The sequence below is a fragment of the Haemorhous mexicanus genome, chromosome 7 (genome assembly GCF_027477595.1).
Source record: "Haemorhous mexicanus isolate bHaeMex1 chromosome 7, bHaeMex1.pri, whole genome shotgun sequence".
In the NCBI taxonomy this organism is placed as follows: domain Eukaryota; kingdom Metazoa; phylum Chordata; class Aves; order Passeriformes; family Fringillidae; genus Haemorhous; species Haemorhous mexicanus.
Window position 1 is genome coordinate 17,811,916 of NC_082347.1, and position 22,934 is coordinate 17,834,849.

Here is a 22,934-nt window from a genome sequence, read left to right on the forward strand (position 1 = left end):
GGCCTCACTGCCAGTTGCTCTGCCCTGGGGACAAAGCACATGCTCTATTCATTGCTGCACCTGCCCAAGGCATTTATTGGCCTGGCACTTGGGGCTCAGATGGACAATGCAGGAATGGCTCTGTCCCAGCAGCGTTTGCACACACACATAGGGTGGGAGAGAACAACACACAGAGTGTCCCTTCCCAGCCCCAGCACACTGGAACAGCAAACCTCCCTCACAGGGAGGGCAAGCAGCCCTTTGGCCACAGAGTTTCTGGTTCCCAGGAAATCCTGCTGCCCAGGAAAAGCAGGGACTCAGAAAAAAGCCATTTCATTTTCATGGGCTTGTCATCCCTGAGCTGTCCCTTTCAAAGCACAAGTGTGACTGGAGCCTCGGGGTGACTGAATGGCCAGCAAATGGTAGAGTGGTGAGCAGGAACTTTTGAAACGGATCAGCTGAAAGAAATGAGAAGTACCTGAGTCTATGCCAGCTCTGAAGGGCCAGTGTGAGGCTGAACGAGACTACACCAGGACATTGGGGTCCAGAACAGCAACACTTCCAGCAGGTGCTCAGAAACTGTTCTGAAAGAAACATTTCTGTTTCAGAAAACATGACTTGGCAACAAGATTATTTCCTCTTGAAATATTTCTCATGGTTTATTCTACTGCTTTAATCTGAATTACGCTAATTCATGCATAGGACGAGTCTATTTAGCCATGAATATTTGGACACATACATTTTCATATAGGAGGAATGCAAAAGAGTTTATTAGATGATAGCACAGCCATTGCATGAATTCAATATTTGCACAAGAAGCAGAGAAATGTTTCTCATCAGTTTACGCTTCCCTTTCCATTACCTGCACAGTAAACTCAAACACAATAAATGTTTCAGGATGATATTAGGCAGGTGGACTCCCAGAGATTTTCAAGGAAATGGAAAAAAGCACCTCAAGCAGTAAATCATACATCTTGAAACTTGCATAGTAAACACTTGGAGACATATAAAATCCCACTTCTAACCTAAAGGAGTAAACAACTTGAAAAAATGGGCTCAGACATAAAAATTGTGAGCTGACTACAAATGATCTGCAAATACATTGACGGCCTGTATTTGTTCAAATACATTATTCATAAGAAATAATTTGAGTTTTAGTTATATGCAATTTATGTTGCATAAACTTAAGCAAATACTTGTAACCAAAAGCTGTTTTAAAGAATTAATGAGCAATCTCTAAATAAATTTCTATTACTAAATAAAATCTTCCCTGATTTGCAAAGCCATATGCTTCTTTTAGCATATACATTAATAAGTACATCTATAGAGAACTGAGGCCTGAAATGCTGTGATAGAGAACTTAGATCTGATTGAGCTCTCACTAAGCAGGACTGGTGTGAGGTGAAACCACTGCTTTTGAAGTGTTCTTAAAATATTTAGGATTCAACAGCAACAAAGTCAACTGAATTCTTGTGCTAAACTGCTACTTCTCTAGAATCAACATTTCTGAATTTTTAGTAAACAAATAAAGAGAAAGGGGAATGTAGCTTTTCACCTCTACTAAAACAAACTCCACTGTGCATTGCTGCACTCCCTTGGACACAGAATTTGTCAGTGAACATTTCAGGCTAAGAGGCACTGCAGTACAGGGTGGCACAGTTTGAATTGCTGTACCAGAGCTTCCTGTGGAACAGCATGAGGGGCGGCTTCATTTACATTGTCTGCACTAACTCCATACTCCTCTGTGCTAACTCTGAACTGAACAAGTGCACTATGCTGAAGCAATATTGATATTATTATTGTGTAAATTCAAATATTATATAGAAGCCTTAATAAACCAGATGCTTTTATACAGTTGGAGATAACAGGGAATGTCTACAAACTAACACCTCCCCCAGTTATTACCCTCAAAAGTTGTTACACAAATAGATGAAAGAACTAGTCTGGCTTCCACAAATAGTTGTCTCTTAAATCTGAATTTAATGAAAGTACTCAGGCTGCTTGACCAACAGTTGAGACACTGCAAAGCTTTCCTCTGACAGGGATAATACTGAAATAGAAAAAGAAAAAAAAATAACAGCCAATATTTACAAACAAACTATATACAATTGCAATTACTCAAGCAAAGTAGCTCGTACCACTTACTTTCCATTAATATCTACCAGTCCTCTTGCATTCACTTCAGCCAAAAATGTGAGTTGTACAAAAACTTCCTATTCTGTCTTGACTTATCCATCCTCTTTATTTCAAAACCACTTTTAAAATTCTGAATAATCTTGAAGTAGTTTCCCAGCTTAGCCATGGGGCAGAGGCTGTTGTGCAGACTGACCTCCCTTACAGGAATGCTCCAAGGCTTTGCTGTTTCCCTGCAAGGCAGCCATAGGCTGTCACACAGAGGATGGGCAGCAATGCCCAACAACCCGTTTCCCTCCAGTGCCTCCTCTGGATCTGACTCTTTTGACTACAAGGACAACAGACAAAATTTTACCTTTTGTAATTGTCATGCACAATTTCCTCACATTATGGACTAAACCAAAATAGTCTCAAACCAAATGGAAATTTTGTTTGATTTTAACCCCCTCCCCTCTGGTTTGGGTAATTTATGGAACAAACCAAACAGCTAGCTGTTGTCATTAACCTTATAGCATTGCTTCTCATTAGAAATCAAAGCTGCTGCATGTCTACAGTAGCTTTCCACAAAATATGTCTTGGTATCTGGAAAATATTAGGGAGTGAATCCTAACTGCTCTTAAAAGCTAGCTGCCAAAAATATGAAAGTCACAAAGAGTTTTAAGACCCAGGATTTTGAAACACTAAATCTTTCCAAAGAGAGCGAGCCAAAGACATCCTGATGTGATGGCAGAAATGCAGAAATGGGTTTGTTAATATGTTCTGACAGCACCCCTGGAGTCTCCAAAACCTCTCAGCCACGTCCTGTCTGGCAGGAGCTTTGCAGCTCCAGTGCTCTAAGAATGACTGTGACTCTGCCAGTCACTTCTCCTGGACAGTCTGAATAATCTTTAAATGGGCACTGGTTTAAAAACAATTTACACCACCAGCTGAAGTGTATAATAGAACAGGATCTTCTGGCACAGACTGCTTCTGTTAGGAATTGCTCCAGTAGCTGAGCAATAACCTTCTGGAGAGCCTTTCTGCTGCAGCTCAAACACAGCTCTCATCTTTCTGTAAAGTTTGATGCCCCAGAGTTTTCAATAGCCTCAATGAGGGCTGTTTTTAGAATTGTTTGAAAGCCTACCACTCCTTTTTTTTATTTTAATGAAACCTAATTTAAATATGTTAGCTTAAATAGACAGAATTCTGAAAAATATGAAATAGATCCCCAACAGCTTTCATGCAAACAAGAGAAGACATAAAAAAGAATCATCATTTTTACTCAACCTTTTCTAATCTTATTTTTGATAACCATAGGCTACATTACAGCTCTTCAGACACGCAGGAATTGCCTAGCAAATGACAGCTAACTAAGGTCACAGGAAGATTTACTGTCATTAATATCACCTCACAGTAAGAGGGAATGTTCTCTTCCTGTTAGTGAGTCACCAAACACGGTTTCTGTTTGTCTAAAAGTGATAAGAGCAGCATACAAGAAAGTTAATTTTCACTGATGACAGGGTGAATGGAGACTCATGTAGCTGACAAACTTCAGTGTAGAATCCAAGCAGGAATGCTAAAGTAGTGAATTGTTTACTGAGATGCAGTACAGGCATAATGGGGACATCATTTATGCACTATAATAAAAAAGATTACATATGATATATTGGCAATGTGTGAAGCAACGTGCACATTTATACCAAGTGACAGCCCAGGGACAGGTAGATTAGAGTCTGAAATTACCAGCAGGATCCCTCTTTTCACTTTCACCTTTGTCCACTGTTCTCTCTTTACCACTCTGTTTCTATTGATCTCAGTTTGAATATTAGGATGCTTAAGCATTTCTCCTGGCTGCATATCATCCATTTCAGGTGATGGTTATGCTGAGCTGCTATTTATTCTATAGCACTACTCTCTGCTGACTGCCTTGGAGAAGCAAGGGGCCCAGCAGCTTGGCAATGAAGTGCTTTTGATGTCTCAAGTCACCTTCAAAAATATCAGGTTTTAATAATTTTCCACTAGCACTCCTGCTTTTTGGGAACAGAAGGATGAAGAGGACCCAGAAACACAATCCATCTAAATTACTTTCGGCACAGCAGAGCAGAGTGGCAGCTTCTGGGAGCCTGCTGAGCAAGGCCACCTTATTTGCCAAAGTGCCCCACGTGTGAGGGCACTGCACACAAGTGCATGGCCAATTTGCCAACTTGCTTTGATGTCAGTGCAGCTGAGTGCTGCTGTTCCAAATGAATGTTTATAAAGGGGTTTCCAGCTCTGCAGCCCTCAAAGATCTAGGGCTGCAAGATCAAATGTGTCCTGGAACCAGATACCCCATGAGATGGCCTTTGCATCAATACCCTTTTTACTGAAGAATTACTTCTGTCAGATCTCTGAAAAAGCTGCAGTAACTCTGGGAAATGGTTTTTTTCCTAGGAGGAATAGTGCATTTCTTGTACACAATAATTTGCTGTTGTTTATGCCATCAGTAATCACCACTGGGCATGCAACATCTTGGCTGCATCCCTCAGCTGAGGGCAAAACAAAACCTGTCCAAATCCCCTGCAAACCCCAGCTCCTTCTGGTTCAGCTTTCAAAAGGCAGCTGCATGAGGGAAGCATCTAGCAGAATGCCCTGCCTAGGCTTCATCACCTCCCCTGTCTAAACAAGGACCTTATCTCAACCTGGAAAGAGGAATTGGGCCTTTCTTCCCCTCACATCAGGTTTGTTTACTTTACCTTGTCTGCCTACACTTTTTATGGGCCTTTTACTTCCTGTAAGAAAAGGTTGACCCCTGCCACCCAGCTCTTCTAATGTCTGTGACTGCTGTGCTTTGTGCTCCACCAAGCCCACATTTTCTAAAAAGAACCTCAGCTCTTCATGACCCAGTGAGTTCAATCAGAAAAGCTGAAGAGAAACAGTGCAATGAAGCAAATGAAGCAAATAATTAATCTCACAACTTTGCCAACATTTGCAGCTTTCTCTTAAAATGACTAGGGTGCAGATTATAACTGATAAAATGAAACCCTGGTCTTTTACTACAAATGCAAAGTATAATATTTGATACCTATGGATCTTAACAGGAACTCCAGAACTGAATATATTCAAGAAGTTCAGACATTTGCATTTAGATCCTGCTTGAATGAATTCCTATGATTGCTGAGTGGCCCTTTAAGTCTTCCTTTTGGCCCTAATAAAATGATTTAAGTGCAAACGAGGCATTGCTTTCTGTGCAGTTTTCCCAGGCAGATTTTGGAAAGATACCCGATGGAAAGAGGTAAAACAGTGAAAAGATTTCAGTGCTATGCAGTTGATTTCTTCTTTCATCACAGGATAATGGACACAGAAACCAATTTTCCACATGCACCAAACAACTGACCAAGCACTGACCTAGATGCATCAGAAATAAATAAGTTTATCATTTCAGAAAAAAATTCAGTCGCTCTTCTGAAATAAAATTAACCCTTAATACTGCATTTATTAAGGGAGTTTCTGTGGTAAATAGCAGTTGCAATATGTCACTATTTGGAATCACAGATTTTTATTACCTTGTTTCAGAATGTATTGAGTTTCTTAGAAAACGTGAAGTGATGATATTCTATTTATAGCTGTGCCATGATGATGAAGTGGCATTACTGCAAGGTATAATTATGGTGAGTTAATACTGGCCTTATTAGAAGCATGTCTTGACTTTAGTCTCTATTACTAGCTGAGCTTGGAGGCTCCTCTGACTGGAAAATTGCTGTTTTATCTTAGTCTGCCTATCTTTATTATCCTCCACACCATTTCTGCTGTTCTAAAAAATTCTGCCAAGTGCAAACATTTATTTCCTTTTTCCTCATATTTGCATAAAATAGCATTAGATGATTTTGCCAGTGACATTTTTAAAGAGAAAAATAGGAAAACAAGGCAAAAAAAAAATTACTGAAATACCTGTCTTAAGAGGATAATGGCAGGATTAAGAACTGGGTGCAATTGTGGGATATTTGAGAGGCATTTCCTCCATCCTCCCCAGGCTGCTTACAAGGAAACCACAAGTGCTGGTGTGAAGCCACACTGAGGTGTGTGAAGCCATAACTGAGGTAGAATTAGTAAATATGAAAGGCTTTTGGGAAGGACTAATGCAGTGACTGATTTGTGAGGCAGAAGGACAAATCTGCCTCCTCTTTGCCACTGAAGCTGCCGTGGTGCTGCAGGACACCACGTGTCTGTGACCAGCTGTTGTGGCTCCCTCATCGTTCCCGTGGCACCCGCAGCTGCCTGCCAGCATGGACAGACAGATGTGCCACCATCGGTGGCCAAAGCTGAGGCAGGGGTGGTGAGTCTTGCTTGCTTGAATCAGAAAGGTTTAAATTTTTCTGCCTAATTAGCTGCAGTGGAGCTGTAAAGCACAGTGCCTCAAGGCTGGCTTTGAAGGCACTACTCTTCTAGCCTTCCTTCAGGCAGAGGGATGGATTATGTGACTTTTCATAACCCTTAGTAACCTTCTCTTCTACACTTTTTTTTCACTGGTTTAATGCCTTAATAGTACTTTCTTGCAAGCAGCTTCATTTCATGAGTACTCAATCTCTTATGACACCTACATTTGCATTAGAGTTCTATTTTTAACTCAACTTGGTAGTGGGAAATTTTCAGACCTTCTCTGAAGTTAAATTTCTATCTTCTAGCCCTCTAGAAACATAAGGTTTCTGCAGAACTTAACAGGAGTCAGAGTAATGGTTTTTATGGGTCCAGAAAGATGTAATTGTTTGAGTAGCTTCTTTTAGTTTTAACACAGGCATTTCTAATTACCTTAATCATGAGCAGAAATCCTTTAACTGTAGGTCATTTTGAGCATGCTCGGTAAGGATGTTGCCTGAGCATTCCCAGATAGCTAATGAATTGTTAGTTACAATTAAGACTGAAAAAACCTTCTTAAGTCTATAGAATTTCCCCCCCCCTTTTTTTTTTTTTTTTGACCTTTTATTTCCTTCTGGCTTGTATTCTAGGGAAAAAAATAAAATTGAAATGCTCATAGATTCTTCCCATCTTAGTGTAAAATATTGAACTGGGCTATGTATCTTACAGCACCATGTTTGCCTTAGAAAAAGGCATGAAGGATTCATGAAAAACCTTCTGAAACAACAACACTAGTAACAGATTTAATTCACTACCAGACCAGAGCCCATTTAATCATGGTAATCTAGAACTGAAAGAACCATAGAAGAATAATTACCTCTGGAATATTCCACCCTCATTTTACATGCTGCCCTCATGTTCCTCTAGTCTTTTACCACAGAACTGCATGAAATCAGGAGCTTTTATAAACCTTCAGATCAGCAATGCTCACAAACATTCTTTCCATGCTTGGCAGGTTGAGGACTGTACTAAACACAATTTTAATGAAGAATAGCTGAACATAGTTTCCAGTGAGATAAATTGTAGGAAAGCCACTTTACTGCACCTGGATCCATTCTGACCCCCACTTCCTTTCTATTTCTGCTGTCTGCCTGGAGCTGCATTCTGAGCAGGGCCACAGCCTGGAGCATGTTTGCAGTGCCAGAGATGCCACTTGTTCCTGGGACTGAAGTGCTCAGTCTGGCCTGCAAGGGTTAATGACCAAATTAGTGGAAGAGCTGTTGGCTCTCTTTAGCTGCCCATGCTCCATAAGGTAACTATATCACATCCAAGTGGGTTGATCACCTCTTTTTATTCTGAATTTCTGCCTTTTAACACATAAAACGAGTGCTCCTGTGTCACTCTTAAACTCTTATGAAAGTAACTCCCAGATTGTCTGCCCCTTGCTCAGAGTTAAGGGTTTGTCATGTCCCCTGAAAACAGGACAGCTTCAGAGATGGGACAGAATGTCCCACAGGCTTGGAATCCTTTATTCACTGAGCTTGTGAGGGCTTTAACTGATAATTTTGGGGTTATTTCTGCTAAGCCCCTGAAGTTCCTGTGAAAGCAAAATTCAGCCCTTATAATCCTGTCTCAACACCCTTTTTGCTGTTTGACTCATTAGCTGTAGGTAATGCCCAATTGCATCTGAGCTCACAGTTGCTCTGGAGTCACTGAGTTTGTTCAAACAGAACTGCACTAAAATCCAATTTCTAAGCTTATGATATTGTAATTAGCAGCCAAAACCCATCCAGACTGGATCTCTGGAATACAGATTCATTTTTCTTGTTGTGAAAAGAGGTAGATGTGCACAGGTAAGCTGCTTTGTATGAATGACTCCAGTGTATGTCAAGGACAGAATTTTAAAATTTCAATAATAAGATGGTGACCATTAACATACCCTCTGTAAATGAGGAGACATGTTTAATGGGTGCCACCTATTCTGTTAAATTTATCATTATTACACTAGGTATGCCATCAGAATTTCATCTATTTTAATATGATTCTGATTTTTAAAGGAACCTTTTTTGAATGCAGCTCCACCAAAAGAAGACAAAATGGAAATCAGAGGCAGAGAGTGCACTCAGTTACTTTCCCCATGATTTTTGTTGCTTTTAGAAGTTTCAAGCAGAAATAATTTTGGAGTTCACCCTCCCATTAGCCACTAAGCAATTAGTAGAATGATCTCCAATTCCTCCCCCATGCCACTTTATTGTATGTACATTTACCTAATTAATCTAAACAAATAATCTAAATTTTTTTCATGGTAAATAAATGCATTGTACAAACAAAGGAACAGCAGCTGATAACTAATTAACTGATATGTCTAATTCATGGCATAATAGAGACCAAATGTATATCATAATCAGGCTTCTGGAGTATTTGATAACACCAGCAACAATGCTTGTGAAAATTCTGCCCACACACATTCTACATTTAGGAGGGATCAAAAATATAATGAAAGCAAGGAAAATATTTCTGTGGAATGCAAGAGCTCTGGCTCATGCCTCTGAGTCAATTTGCATGATGCTGAACTTAGCAGTAAATACAAAATCTGAAATACAAACAGAAAATATTTTTCTTTTGCAATATATTCTCCTCAAGCTCATGGTCTTCAGATCCCATCTGGATTTCCCAGCATTTTTTACCCACTCCCAGCTGTCATTTTATCATCTGTTGTATAAAGCGGATATTTAATTATGGGCTGCTGTGGAAGACATTCAACAGATATATCCCTACCTACAGCAGAATGGTAAAAGAACTAATGATGCTTTTTTTCAATTTCATACACTGTTTTTCCCTGATCAAAATACAGGTCTTGTGATTTTACTAATTGATAGCCCAGAACTCAGAAATATTAGAGCCATCAGAGCTGAATAATCAAAATATTATTAGGGCTTTATAAGGCTGTCTACCACAAGTAGTCATTAGAGGACTTCAGCTGTGTCTTCCAACTATTTCCACATACATCTAAATTGCAATGACTTAGTCCTTGAGCCCTGATTAATAAAAGCAGGGTGTGCCAAGTTACTAACTCAGTTTCAGTAATTATGAGGCCTAAGAGAAAGATTCTGAAAAATGACAGAGAAGCTGATTTTTCTTAACCCAGTTTAAAAGGAATAAAATCTTGGCAGTATATGAAGCTAGCACTACTCAAGCACTGAAAAATCAGATTTTATACTGTTTATCAGAGGAGAATAATGACCCCAAGTCATTCCTGTGGCCTCACAGGAGACAGTGCTTTACAGGCTGCCCTCCTATATCTGGTTACAGAGAGTCTAAACACAAGAGTTTCTACCCTCTAAAATCTGACAGAAATGACAAACCTGAATTTATTTTAACATGTTTGTTAGTATTAGGTGTAGATTAGATCTTAACCTCTTTCTATTTCTTCCTTATGTTAGTCTCATATCTGATTTAGGGCTAAAATCATCTTGTCATCAGGGATCGTCCTTTCAGGGAAACCTGGAGAGCTTCTAATTCTGCTTTAACACGTTCCAAGACCTTGCAAGAGCAGGTCAGCATTCTAGTGAAAATGGCTCTGGGTTTCCCTCCTCTGTTATGCCATTGTAAAGTTACTTTGCAGAAACGCTGTGGAGACTCTAGTTTAAAGAAATGTACTTCAGCCTCCAAGCAGCTACAACACCACCAGGATGACAAGGCTGAATTGGAGTACTTACTCGAGTTTTTTAGCAGGTTAGAAGACACTGAAGCTTGGGCAGCCAGATTTACATTAGCCAGAAATGGTTCTCAAATAAAAATTGGCGAAGAGTCTTTATGATGGGATCAGAAATATGCCAGCAACGTATTTTTCTATTTATGCATTCTTGAGCAAAAGATTTAAACAGATTTATAGCACTACATAATTTAAATAGCAATCATTTGGATCCACTTAAGAAGCTAGAGCCATGAATAAACATAAAATAAATAACTGCATATCCAAACATATCTTTTCTCCTTTAAAGCAACCGTGTCTTCATTAGTACACAAACACTGGGCTGCTTGAAAGTGTGAGCAGGATTTGGGCTGGCAGTTTTCCTTCAGGGACTGCACCAGGACCGGGGGATGTGAAACTGGTGGTAGCAGCATCATTCAGCTGCTGCTTGCACTTGGGTAGCTGGATGCAACATAAGGCACATGCAAGTTTCAAAATGCCCAAGGGCAAGCTAAGCATCCACACTAGGAATTACTGCATTGCATGCATACATACAAACAGAACTTTCATCACTCATACAGCTTTTATTCTTTGTTTTTTCCAACAGGTCCTGGTAAATTTTAAATGTTCGAACACTTCCTCAGTCTTGGTCATTGTCACTTTATGGCTGTAGAAAGAGCTACTTTGTTGAATTTGTCCTCTAAATCATTTATAATTTGTACTAAAATGGGGGCACATTTTTAGCCCTGGAACATCCTTTTCCTGCCATTTCCATGGCACAGAGCTATTTGTGCAACCACAATCTTTAGGTAGCCAGTAATTTTTAAGAAAATGAATTGCTGTATTTGTGGCCTCACACTACACAATTTAAACCCAAGATTTTTACAATATTTATGATTGGCAGTCACAATTACATACTTGTCTAATGAAAAATTTTGTATCAGCTCTAACAGTCATTTATGTCTCAGGTTTTCTGTTTTAATAGCACAAATACAGGAAATGAGAAGAATTAAAAACCAGTGCTAGTGTTCAAAACAAGGTATGAACACATACTGCATAAAAAGAGTTCCATGATTGATATCTAAAATACAAATGTGTGAAGAAACAAAACTTTGGCAAATTATGTACTGCCTTATCTTTAAAAACTTAAGAGAGAGATAAAAGAAGTAATTTTAAAATTTTGTATGAAAAGATCCTCAGAATAACCCCTTTCCTTAGAATCAGACTCTTCATTCATGCACATGTTCACCATGGATGAATTAACAGGAGCTTTGGTGGTGTCTTAGCTGTGCCAGTTTGCAGGAAGCAGGAATGGCACCTGCCACACATGAAATTATGACAAGAGAAACCAAAACTAATGTAAAGCTTAGTGTTGACACAGGAAGGAAGGAAAAAGCACCCTGCATTGATTGCTGCCTCATGTGCTGCAGATTGTTCTGTATGCCACCTGGCTTTTCAACAATGAGGAGCAATTATTTACAAAGATCACAGAATCTCCTAAAATTTTCCTCAGAGTACTTCAGTTGGTGCGGGATTGCTACTCTCATTTAAGTTAGTTCTTTAGTTACTACCCTCTTTCTGTATAAAGCACAGACTAGGCTGGGATTGAATAGGGCCATCCCTTGCCTGTCCCCCCTCCTTCCCTTCACACTCTGCTCTGAGGATGTACAAAGATTAAAAAAATAAAAATTTTATATATATATAAATTTTATATATATATATATATATATATATATATATATATATATATATATATATATATATACACACACGTGTGGGTGTGTGTGTATAGACATTAAAATAAGTTGCTAGAAGGCTTATGCTTTGTCAGAATCTCATTACCCTGGGATTTCACAAGGGCTGACCCGTAAGAACAGACTTTAACACTGCTCTTGTCAAATGTTTCCCACTGGAACTGTTTCTTTATTTTCAGCCTCTGACAGCCTTTAAGAAATCCAAATTCTATGGCTCTCCAGATAACAAACCAGGCTTCAACCTGACCTCACTAAGAGCAGTAATTACGAAGTGAGAAAGCTGAGTTTATGGTAACAGGAACTTTTTTAGGAGAAACCCAGGAGGACAAACACTAGTACCAAGAGTTCATCTTGTCAGTCCAGCACCTTTCCTTAAACTCAAAGAGAAAGACCACTCTATTTCTATTTCCAGTTACCAATAGATTTCAAATAGAGATTACAAGATTGTTGCTACCCGTTCCATAGAAAGGACACTGCTTTTCAATTCTTTGTTTTCCCTTACAGCAGTGACAGGCAAAAGCTAAAAGATCACACAGGGCAACTAAAATAGTGCTTTTTCTTCCAGGCAGAGAATGAGAAAGAAAGAGAGAGAGATATCTGTGCAGGACAGTTTATAAGACTGAAATACCTCAGCAATGTTGGCTCTCTGAGCTATATTGAGGCCAAGACCTTTTGAGCAGTGCCCATAATCCTTGGGTCATTGACCAGCTTTACCTCCCACAGCTTATAAGCACTCTCTTGATCCCCCCTCTCTGATCAAGGCCTCAGACTCAGTAAAATCCTTTCCATCAAATCTTTTCCACTGTTTCTTTTCCCTCCCCTGCATTTGCCCAAAATTCCCCCTTACCCTATACAGCCTGTACAGAGTTAGTACATTACAGCATTTTGTTCAATCTATTTTAAGTAATGCTTATGATATTGCTGACTTAAATCAAAATTACATGTACTGCTCAGTTACTCAATGAGATCATGCTTCCTACAGGTATTTTGATACTCAGCAAAACATTTGTTATCAGACAGTCCATTCTACCCTCAGGCTTTTGCTCACAGGATAGACAGTATTTCACTCAGTACTCCTATAATACTCTATCAAATGAATCCTTTTATCTTAAAAAAAAAAAAAAAAAGGACAGAATTAATATTTTGATCTTAACACATCCTTTCTTTTTCCTATGGCTGCAAGTTAAGGAAAGTCCTAGCAGTCTTAGATGGACCATTAACTATAAAAAGTCACCACCAGGGTTCTATTTCAAGCCAAAACTGAAAGATCAAGTGGATAAAATTATCCCCCAGGTGAAACACTTCAATACAAATGAGGAGAAGCAGGGTATTCTGCTGCCCAATCATCTGATGACTGTAACTTCCATCTGTGCCTTGCTGAATCCTGGCAGAGGGCTGGACTGCTTAGTCTATTATTGCTCAGCCAGCAGGATGACTTTGTTATGGCAGGGGATGTGGGGCAGCTTCTCCAATAAAGGCAGGTATCACAGAAAATTGGTAACTGAAGAAATAGAACTTGAATGAGTTTATGACCTGGTTGTCTATTGGCAGACAATGCATCAAATAGGGATTGGAGTAATTTGTTCTGTAGGATATTTAGATTTTTATTCAGCACATATCACTGCCTCATGAATCCACTGTGGTTTCTTACCTTGATATACTGGGAAATTGAAGCCTTTTCTGTTTAACAGGAAAGAAAGGTACTTCTACTGCCATATAAAAATAGTAGAGATGAATTAAACGTTACACCTTAAATGAAGTGTATTCCAGACAAAGCATACTATCCAACATTCATGCTTAGGTGGTATGTCATGAATCAGCAGCTTTAAATCCTTCCTTTGAAAATATTTGCTGGTACTTTGTTTCTTTGAGTGAAATACGCTTTTAGAAGCAATTTTATGGTTGAAGATTGCACATGTCCCTTCAGTATAAGCAAGCCAGAAGTTTATTATTTAACTATGTCCTTTAATTATGGGATTAATCTTCAAAGCATTGTGAAGTACATTTGCAAAGTCACAGAGAGAATAAAAGGCTTATAGAGGATAAAAACCTCAGAGAGCATAAGAGGCAGCAATGGTATAAGTGAATGGTGATAATGAAAAGATACACATATGCTCCAGCTCTATTTACACACTAAGATTAGAAGGTATAGGAATGAAGGAACCATGGTGCTTTTGTCCCTTTACACTGGCAAAGCTACAGTGGCAGCTGTCTGTACAAGGCTACTGGAACGTTTTACAATCAGCTCTTTCCCAAAACTGCATGCTATGCATCAGCTGCCCGGGGTCATCCTCACTGGGGGAGCTGTGATGCATCACAAACCTTCTCGAGTTCTTTTTCAATACACTCAGAAGGCAGGAACTGATTTACTTTAGTGGACCCCACAATTATTTCAGACTATTAAGTTAAAATCTCACAATTTTCTGTCACTTCTCAGTGAGACCTCCCAGATGACACTTGGTCACCCTGAACCCTCTGATTCCTCCAGTGGAGGAAAGAAGATATTACAAGCTAATGTCAAAACCAGTTCAAAATTGGAACAAAAGTATGTGATGCTGGAATATTTGTTCCAACATCTGTTATCATTTTGCATAAAAATAATATATTTAAAATCAACTGAATTTGTACTTGACCAACTAAGAAAAGAAACAAGTCACTACTGGACTCCTTAAATTTCATGTCATGAATAAATTATCTACCTTGAAAGGAAACAAGACAGAAATTTCTTTCTAATAAAGATATCAGATCTCTTCCTTTGTCTGTCATACTGCAGGTGTTTGAGCTCAGCACCTGTGAATACATTATGCAGGATTCCTTTTTTATGTTTTTTTTCTTCATTAAAAATTCTTCATTGATTCATAACAATTACTCTTTTGACAAGAAATCTAACCTAGTGATATCAGGAACACTGAGCATAAGTTATCTGAGGATACTGGTTAATTAGTCTCTGATGGAGTTAATATCTGTGCAAATAATTAGCATAAAATATATGCAGCACTTATCTAAAATAAGTGGCTTATTGGCCATATGTCTAGCTGTGTACCTCATGCAGGACATACTTCTAGACAATAATATTTCTTTTAGGTACACAAATCAGTTAATTATTTTCCCTCTGAATTTCATTTGGCATAGTCACATGCTTCATAAAACAATAGAAATCCGGGAGAAAAAAAATCAGTGTAGGAGGGGGAATGGATCCAAATAATTCGGTCAAACGTCAGGGGGAATTCAGAGAGGCAGCCAGGGCAGGCAGGAGAGGATCTCTTGTGTTTAAAGCAATGCTGCCTGCTCACTTCATCTTAACACTACTGGAACGTGTGGTACCAACACTCTCACCTCTCCCAGAGCACAGCTCCTGGCTGGAGCCCTGCCTCTCTTCACAGCCCTGCTGCAGCCTCCAAATGCCCTGAGGAAGAGCAGGGACTGCCCGCAGTAACAACTGCACGAGCTGCTTGGTGCTGCAGAGAGAAACCCAAATGTGCCTGATGGATCCCAGCACCAGCGTTCCAACCCCAAATGTGCCTGATGTATCCCAGCACCAGTGTTCCAAACCCAAATGTGCCTGATGGATCCCAGCTCCAGCGTTACAAACCCAAATGTGCCTGATGTATCCCAGCACCAGTGTTCCAAATGTGCCTGATGTATCCCAGCACCAGGATTCCAAACCCAAATGTGCCTGAGGTATCCCAGCACCAGGATTCCGAACCCAAATGTGCCTGAGGTATCCCAGCACCAGGATTCCGAACCCAAATGTGCCTGACGTGTCCCGGGGAGCGGGGCCGGCGGGGCCGCGGCCGCGAGGGGGAGCGGCAGCGCCGCGGTTCCGCAGCCCGGGAGCTCCGCCACCCCTGACCCGGCACCGCCATCCCCTCCCGGAGCTGGAACCCTCGCCCTGGCGGTCCCACAGGCCGCTGCTTCGGGAGGCTGGGCGGTGCCGCTGGCCGGCGATGCCAGGGCCGCTCCTGGCTGGAAGAGCCGCTCTGCTGACAGCGGGAGACACCAGCGGGGCGCACCTGCTGCCTGGGCTGGCAAGGGATTAACTGTGTGCGACCTGCTTCCCTGCCATGAGTGGTTATATGCATGTCATATTTAATATCATTACTACCAGGTTTGGTGACAGTCAGAAAAAACTGGGATTTCTTCCTCACTTGCAAATACTTTGATTTCTCGGCTCCAAATCACGCTGTGCTTTCTAGCCTCAACAATACAGACTAAACTCATGAAACACCCACACTGCTGTCCTGCCCTCACCGATGTTCCCTCAAATACAGTCATGCTGCTGCTGCAAAGAAATCTATTCCAGATCCACTTGTGACAGCTGAGTGTCAGAGTTAAAGCACTTTGCTGGGGATAGTACAAAGTTTGTCTTCATTAGCACGTCTCAGCTCTGTGGCTAGAGCACATAGCAGTCTCCAGCACTGCTGTTTTGATTAAATGTACTCCTGGTACACTTCAAATAGATTTTTACACAGAACATCGTGGTCTCTCCAAAGGACTGTTTGACATCTGAGTTGCTCATCTGAATGTGGCACACATTCTGGCATTCCCATTTCATTTTGGGAACCAAATTTCACTGGGTTCCATACAAGTATTGCACACAGTGAATTTTCAACTCGAGCAGTGCAGAGTCATGAAACTGTAACTAAAGCTGCTGCTCCTTATGGCAACAATGAGCGAGGGTATCAGATGACTCAGAGCCTTTCCTTCTCTTATGCTGTCTTTATGTCATGTTTAGTTGTCAATTAATTAGAAGATATGAATTGAAATGTCTTCCCTCTTTTAGCAATACTTCTGTATGAATTTTAATCATTATGCAGCACAGAGCTCCAAACTGTGCCTGACATACAGCTGAACAAGGGTTATGTTGTTACATTTAAGTCCTAATCCCTTTTCTTCTTAAGTACAGACAGATGTGTTTAATCTATTTAAATTTGCCTTAATTGTTTGAGTCTATAGAAAGCTGACTGTACTTTCTGCTTTAATTTGAGCGATTCCAAGAAATTAATATGCACTAAGCTGTTTCCCTAGATATTGCAGACTTGTGTTAGCAGTTACAGTGACTAAGCAGACACAAAGTCCATTCCCTGGTGATGCAAAGATGCCCCACGGTGTTTGCCACTGCCTGTTTTTACCTTGATATCCAGAGACAGAGGAGGCTCTCACATGGTTTTAGGATGCAAGGAGCCATCTAACTCCTCTACTTCCCTATGCCACTTGTTCCCACTGACATCCCAAATGTGGCATCGATGTCAAATTGCCTGTACCTGATTTTCAGCCTGGACAGCACGTGAGGAAAACTGGGTTGCCCTTCCTTACACAGTTGCAGTGAATAAAGTAGTGACATTTGTCATGTGTCACCTGGACATTTACCCCTTCACATGCAACACTAAGCTCAGCAAAAGAACTTTATTCTGTGTTAAAAATAAAGGTAATGAAAATAAATGAAAGAAAGTGCAAAATTGCCTACAAGGTAGCCAGATGGGCAGCCTACTTTAATGTTCTCATTTGATCCGGCACATGAAAGAATTTTTATGTCCTCTTGCATTTCCTTTAAACCAGAACTTAAACAATGATTTTTGACCCTATTGTATGACAATTCCCAAGATAATTCTTTTTCCATCAAGGCATTAGTTTTTCACTGTGACCACACCCAGATTAAAATTTAAACACCAAAGTCTGATATTGTTTCTGTTACCTAATTAAGTGTGAAATATTTTAAATGCAACACTAACGGGATAACATCCTTAAGTGTTTTCTGTAAGCCTTCTGGGATTCAAAGCCTTCATCACAAATACATAAAGGCTACTTAAAAACTCTCATATATTAAATGCTCAAGACAAACCACTGTGAACTGAGGTATCACTTCTCCCATACTAGCAAAAAAATTTTTCCTTACATTTATGTGTTTTATTCAAATAATATTGTTCCTGGAACTGTAGCCAGTTTTGGAAGTTGACTCAAATTAGAAAGCTAAAGGCTGCTGAACACATAAAAAGTTCTGAGTGCATAGCTCTGCTCCTCTCACCTCACAAAATCAACTTTTTTTGTTCTCTAGTGCCAGAGAACTGTCATGTTGAAATAAACAGATGAGAAGCTACTATTTTTCACTCTTGCTGGCTACTGCACTTGTATTCAGTATCCTGCAATTCAGTACAGTTCTTTAGCCTGGAACACAGTGAAGACTTGCCAGCCTGATTGCCATGAGGTAAATCCTTACCTGCCAGTGCAGGATAGTGTCAGACTCCTGGGAAATGGAACAGAATGCACGACTTCCCCCGCCATCCTTGGTCACTAGGAAAAAAAGAACAGATCTGGGTCTTTCTAAGCAAGTGAGCATGTTTCCTGAACCTCTATTTACATTATTTTTATTGCCACAAGCATTTCCTCTCCCCTTTTGACTGTCTCCCTGGTTCACAGAGTTTTGTTTTCAGGAAGAAAATGTAGAATTGAGGGAAGAGTGAAAATCTAAGTTCTATATAAAGCCTAGGTTTGGTCCTATTTTCCTGATCTGTCAAACTGTCTCTTCTATTTCGTCAGGCATTCGTGTGCACGATCCTGGTCTCAGTGCCATGGAACAAACCTTTAACAATGTAACTTAATGGAAATATCCAGGTATGTACAAGGTGCAAATAAAGTCAGAATCTGACCTAGAGCTCATGCTTTACCTAGAGCTCATACTTTACCAGGTGTTTGTGTCTATCGCATTTCAGTTCCAGACTTGGTTTTTTTTTTCCTTCCCTACGACACTCCAAATAGAATTTTTTGGAATAGAAACTTCCCCAGTTTGAATGAATGGGGTTTTTTTTAAGTGAGAAAAATCCATTTGGCTGTATTCCAGCTATCTAAATAAAATCTTTACTGACTTTAAATTGTTTTTACGTATGTATTTCCTTTCACAGGTGTCACAGAGATTGCTGTTATTCATGACATTTATCATGCAAAGAATATATGCTTAAACTCAAATATTGTGACACAATTAAAAAAATTTTGTATGCAAAAAATTGCTTTGCTTACATGCATTTAGACAAGAATATATTCCAAATTAAGGAAAAATAATAACCATCTCAAGAAGTAAAAAAAGGAAAGCCATATTTTCATTTTAAGATCCCTCGACCACACCCTATATTTGGGGATACACCTGGAGATGGGGAAAAATTGTTTTTTTCTCAGATGTCTTTTAAAGGAGTCTTTCTAGTATTGAGTGTTTTTATCCATTTTATTGGGAATAGGATCAGGTCTAAATTTTATTTTGCTTCATTGATGTCTAATGTGCATAAATATTCATGAGTCAACACCTGGGGTTGGCTATTTTCTAAAATCTGTATAACTGTTATTGCAGTTTTATCTGTGGTCTGTGATGTCTCATTTGAATTCATGAGACCTGTTATAGATTTTAAATATATATGAATTGATATTAAAGTCTAATGAAGAACAAGAGTCCCACCTGCTACCTGCAATTTAGTACCACCTGCGTAAGAGGGAAGTAGGAATCTTAGCAGTGAAGATGGAAACTTGATTGTTTATTAAAACTTCAGATTTGTTTTGATCATTCCTTCTAATCCCTGTTGATAAAAATCATGTTCCAAAATGGCTCCTTTCCAGATTTCTGTAGAGATCTTGGAGCTTTAAGCCACTAAAAGTTTGGCAGAGCATCTAACTGCCATATTTTTGTTAGAGAGGAAAACTACTTAAATTCCCTGAGAGGAGTCTATTTTATTGGCAACTTTGCTCACATATCAGACTCTCTTTTATGCTTTCTTATTTCTGAGATCTGCAAAACAAATTTTATTTACAGTTTTCAGCTTAGTTTTGTGTCATGAGAATTGCATTCCAATTTACTTGCACATTCATACCACCTAAAAGATGAAAGGTATTTGTCATGGTACCAAGCAATATATTTATTCTCACTTTTAAATACTTTTCAGAACTGTTTTCCCACCAAATTCCATCAAGAGTTATCTCTGAGCTCAGATAGAGAGGAAGATTGAGCTCTCCAAAGTGACCACAGAGAGGTTGTGAGTATCAGGGGATATAGGACATGATGGCAACCTTGGTAGGATCCTGGTGTCCCCTGCCCAGGGATAATAGGACATCACAAGATACTTTTATAGTGCATTTTTAATTGCTCTTTAAGATTAGATTTGTGGGAGGGAGGCAAGTTCACCACTGATAGCAGCAAGGCTGGTGCTTCACAGTGTGGCATCCAGCCTGAAGAGAATAGAACAAACAGAATCATTTTCTTTGTGTGTGTCTAACCCCAAATCTGAAATCTGCTATCAGCTCTTTGTATGAGAACAAACTTGCTAATGGGCTGTGACTGCAACAGTTCATAATCATCACCATGTTCCCTGCAAAAGCATGAAAACACAGGGCTGAAGTCTGGTCCTTGGCTATTATCACTGTTCTCACACAGCCATTTTCCAGGTTTTTAACCAAAGGAAAAAGGAGAAATACTTGAAAGATTTCTTTCCTTGTTTCTTTCTCTGACAAGTGGAAGAAAACAAGCAGAAATCTGTAGTGAGATTATAGAGTACTGCAGAAAAGCTGGGGTAACAGGGACTCAGACACAGATAATAGAAAGGTAATTTTTATTTTTTAATTCAGATTGAAAGCAGACTATCACAATGAGCCAAAAATGTTCAATTTTCCCTAGGTGCATCAATCTCCTTTACTAAAGGCAGTTTTAAACTGTCAGCATTGACCCCTAGTTCCAGCCTCCATCATGCACCATAATTAAAGAATGTCTGTCTCCATACCACCAAAAAATCTGCAATCAGCTGCAGTATTTCCCTTGGCAAACACATTTAAGTGACATTCTCCCCGCAGCAACAGGAGGGATACACCTCTCCAGAGGTGGGAAGAAGAGGCAGCAGCAAAGCTGACTTGTTACAGCTCCTGCCACTTGCACAGAAGAAAAGCTTCTGCTGTGCTAATAGAAACCTGAGTGCCTTACAAATGGCACAACAGATGCTGTGCACTGATGAAAACAATATAGACAGTGATGCTGCAGGAACTCTTCAGGCAGAAACGTCATGTACTGAACATCTCACATGTGAATTGCCACAGCAATGATTTTGGGAACGTTTGGCCGTGCCCTAAGCTAAGCTCCTGCACTGTCTGAAGTATTCCTTGGGGTTTTCATTTCCAGATGGAGAAACAATAGCTCTAAGTTCATCATGTCATGTTCAGGATGACATCTTCCTCAGTGAAACACCCCCTGTCACCAAAAGACAGTGCCAAGCGTTGGGTGTCAGCCCAGTACATGGGGTGGAAATGGAAACCACAGCCTTCTGCTGCTGAGACAGCAGCCAAGAGTTGACTCATCCCAAGACCTTCCCACAAATCCTTGTACACTGCTTTTTACATTAGAAAACTGATACTGATACAAATATGTGCTGCCAGGACGAGGGTGGCAAGATGGGAGTAAGGAGAAATAATTATCCAGATAATTTTCTGCTTTATGAGTGCTCTCTGAGCATTCCTGGAAGTTTATAAGACAATCACGAATCTTAATTAAAACTGAATACAAAATAATATTTAGAACTAGAAATAAAGTTCAATACTACCTGAAAGATAAATCAGGACTTTCTTTGGCAAATGGGTTGCCAGAGGAATGACTGGCCAAGAATTCACTCAGAGCTAATCTGTGCTGGACATACTGTTTAGCTGCATTATCTGATGCTACCTCTTCTTCTGATTCAAGGTCTGCCTCATTTGTCAGGTCCTGTCCTTTATTCTCCAAACACAATGGTAAAGTGATTGCCAGTGATTTCATGCTTTTCTGTGCCCAGGACAATGGGGTTGTTCAGCTGACTGAAAGAGCTAACACGTACTTTATGATGAGAAAGGAACAGCCAGAGCCACCAAGGAAAGGTGGGATTCTTTTCATCATTCTATAGCATCTTCAGCAGCAAATAGCATTTCTAATACCATAGCTTTAAAGTGCCTGGGGTTTTCTTAAAGTAGAAAAGCGTGGCACGTTGAGACAAAAAGATTCTCGGACATTTAATCCAGTTAAAATATTCAAGATTCATTCTGAATTGTATTAGTCCACTGTGATTCAAAATGTTAAATGCTTCATCAAACACTATCAGACAGAATAATTTCAGTAGCCATCTGTGACAATGGGAGTGAAGTAATTGCACAGTGGGCTTCTACAACAGCATATAATCTCCTGAAGTCTTAAAGGGGGACCAGTTCAACGCTTGCCTGGCCTTTTGCAGGCATCCTCTGATATGTTGATGCCTTTCAGACTCATTAGAAACTATATCATAGGTAATACAATTAAAGGAAATCCTTCTTATTGCAACAAGCTTCAAAAAGAAAAGAGGACATTTGCAGAAAAAGAAATTAACTTGGAGAAAATGAAAATGAAACCACTACTGGCAGAGAGCACTAAAGACTGAGGCACAAACCTGCAGTGCACCTGCATCCACCATCCTTCCAAAAGATACCTGCTGGTCAATCATGTCTGAGGGGCAGCTTTAGTAAAAAATAAGTAAAATTTTTAGTCTCTGTCTTTTCTCTTGATTTCAAAAGCTGTAGAATGTAAGGGGTGAAATGCACTGCCATTAAAGCCAAAAGAGTATCTCCTGCTTATTTCAAAGTAAGCTTAATTTCAACCAACCTTGTATTTTCATGGCTGGAAAGCAAATGACTTCTGCTCTGGGAGGAGCTCCCACAGTTTGCTGATGCTATTGAAGATCATGCTCAGCCCCACTCAGAGGCTGCAAGACTTCATGGACGTGGTCAGCATTTGACCCTCAAAGTGAATGGCCTGCACAGTCCTTGGGCTGAAATCCTGCAAAAGGCAGAAATGAAATTACTGAGTGCCCCCTGCCAGGGCAGCATCCACAGAGCACTGTTACACCTCCTGTGAGCACAGCCACTCGTCCAGCTCTGCTTGGGCCCCTGAGAGTGGCACCTCACTGCTCCACACCAGAAAGAAAAGAGCCTTCCACCAAATCATCACCAACCTGCAGGAGCTGCAGGAACAACTCTAAAAGAAGAGTTAAACTACTATAGGAAAAACTTAGAGAAATGAGGCAATGGCACACAGACAC

General features: G+C 40.0%; 1 protein-coding gene across 1 annotated transcript in view; it reads right to left on the bottom strand.

Annotated features, from left to right (window-relative positions):
- LOC132329797 (pulmonary surfactant-associated protein A-like) overlaps positions 1 to 22,669 on the bottom strand; it is a 49,160-nt gene extending 26,491 nt beyond the window's left edge. Inside the window, exons 1-3 of the mRNA XM_059851252.1 lie at positions 22,499 to 22,669; positions 18,089 to 18,162; positions 458 to 563 (exon numbers count right to left, since the gene is read on the bottom strand). The gene's annotated coding sequence lies outside the window, so the exon portion shown is untranslated. The remainder of the gene's footprint in view (positions 1 to 457; positions 564 to 18,088; positions 18,163 to 22,498) is intronic.
- Positions 22,670 to 22,934: the final 265 nt, after the last annotated feature.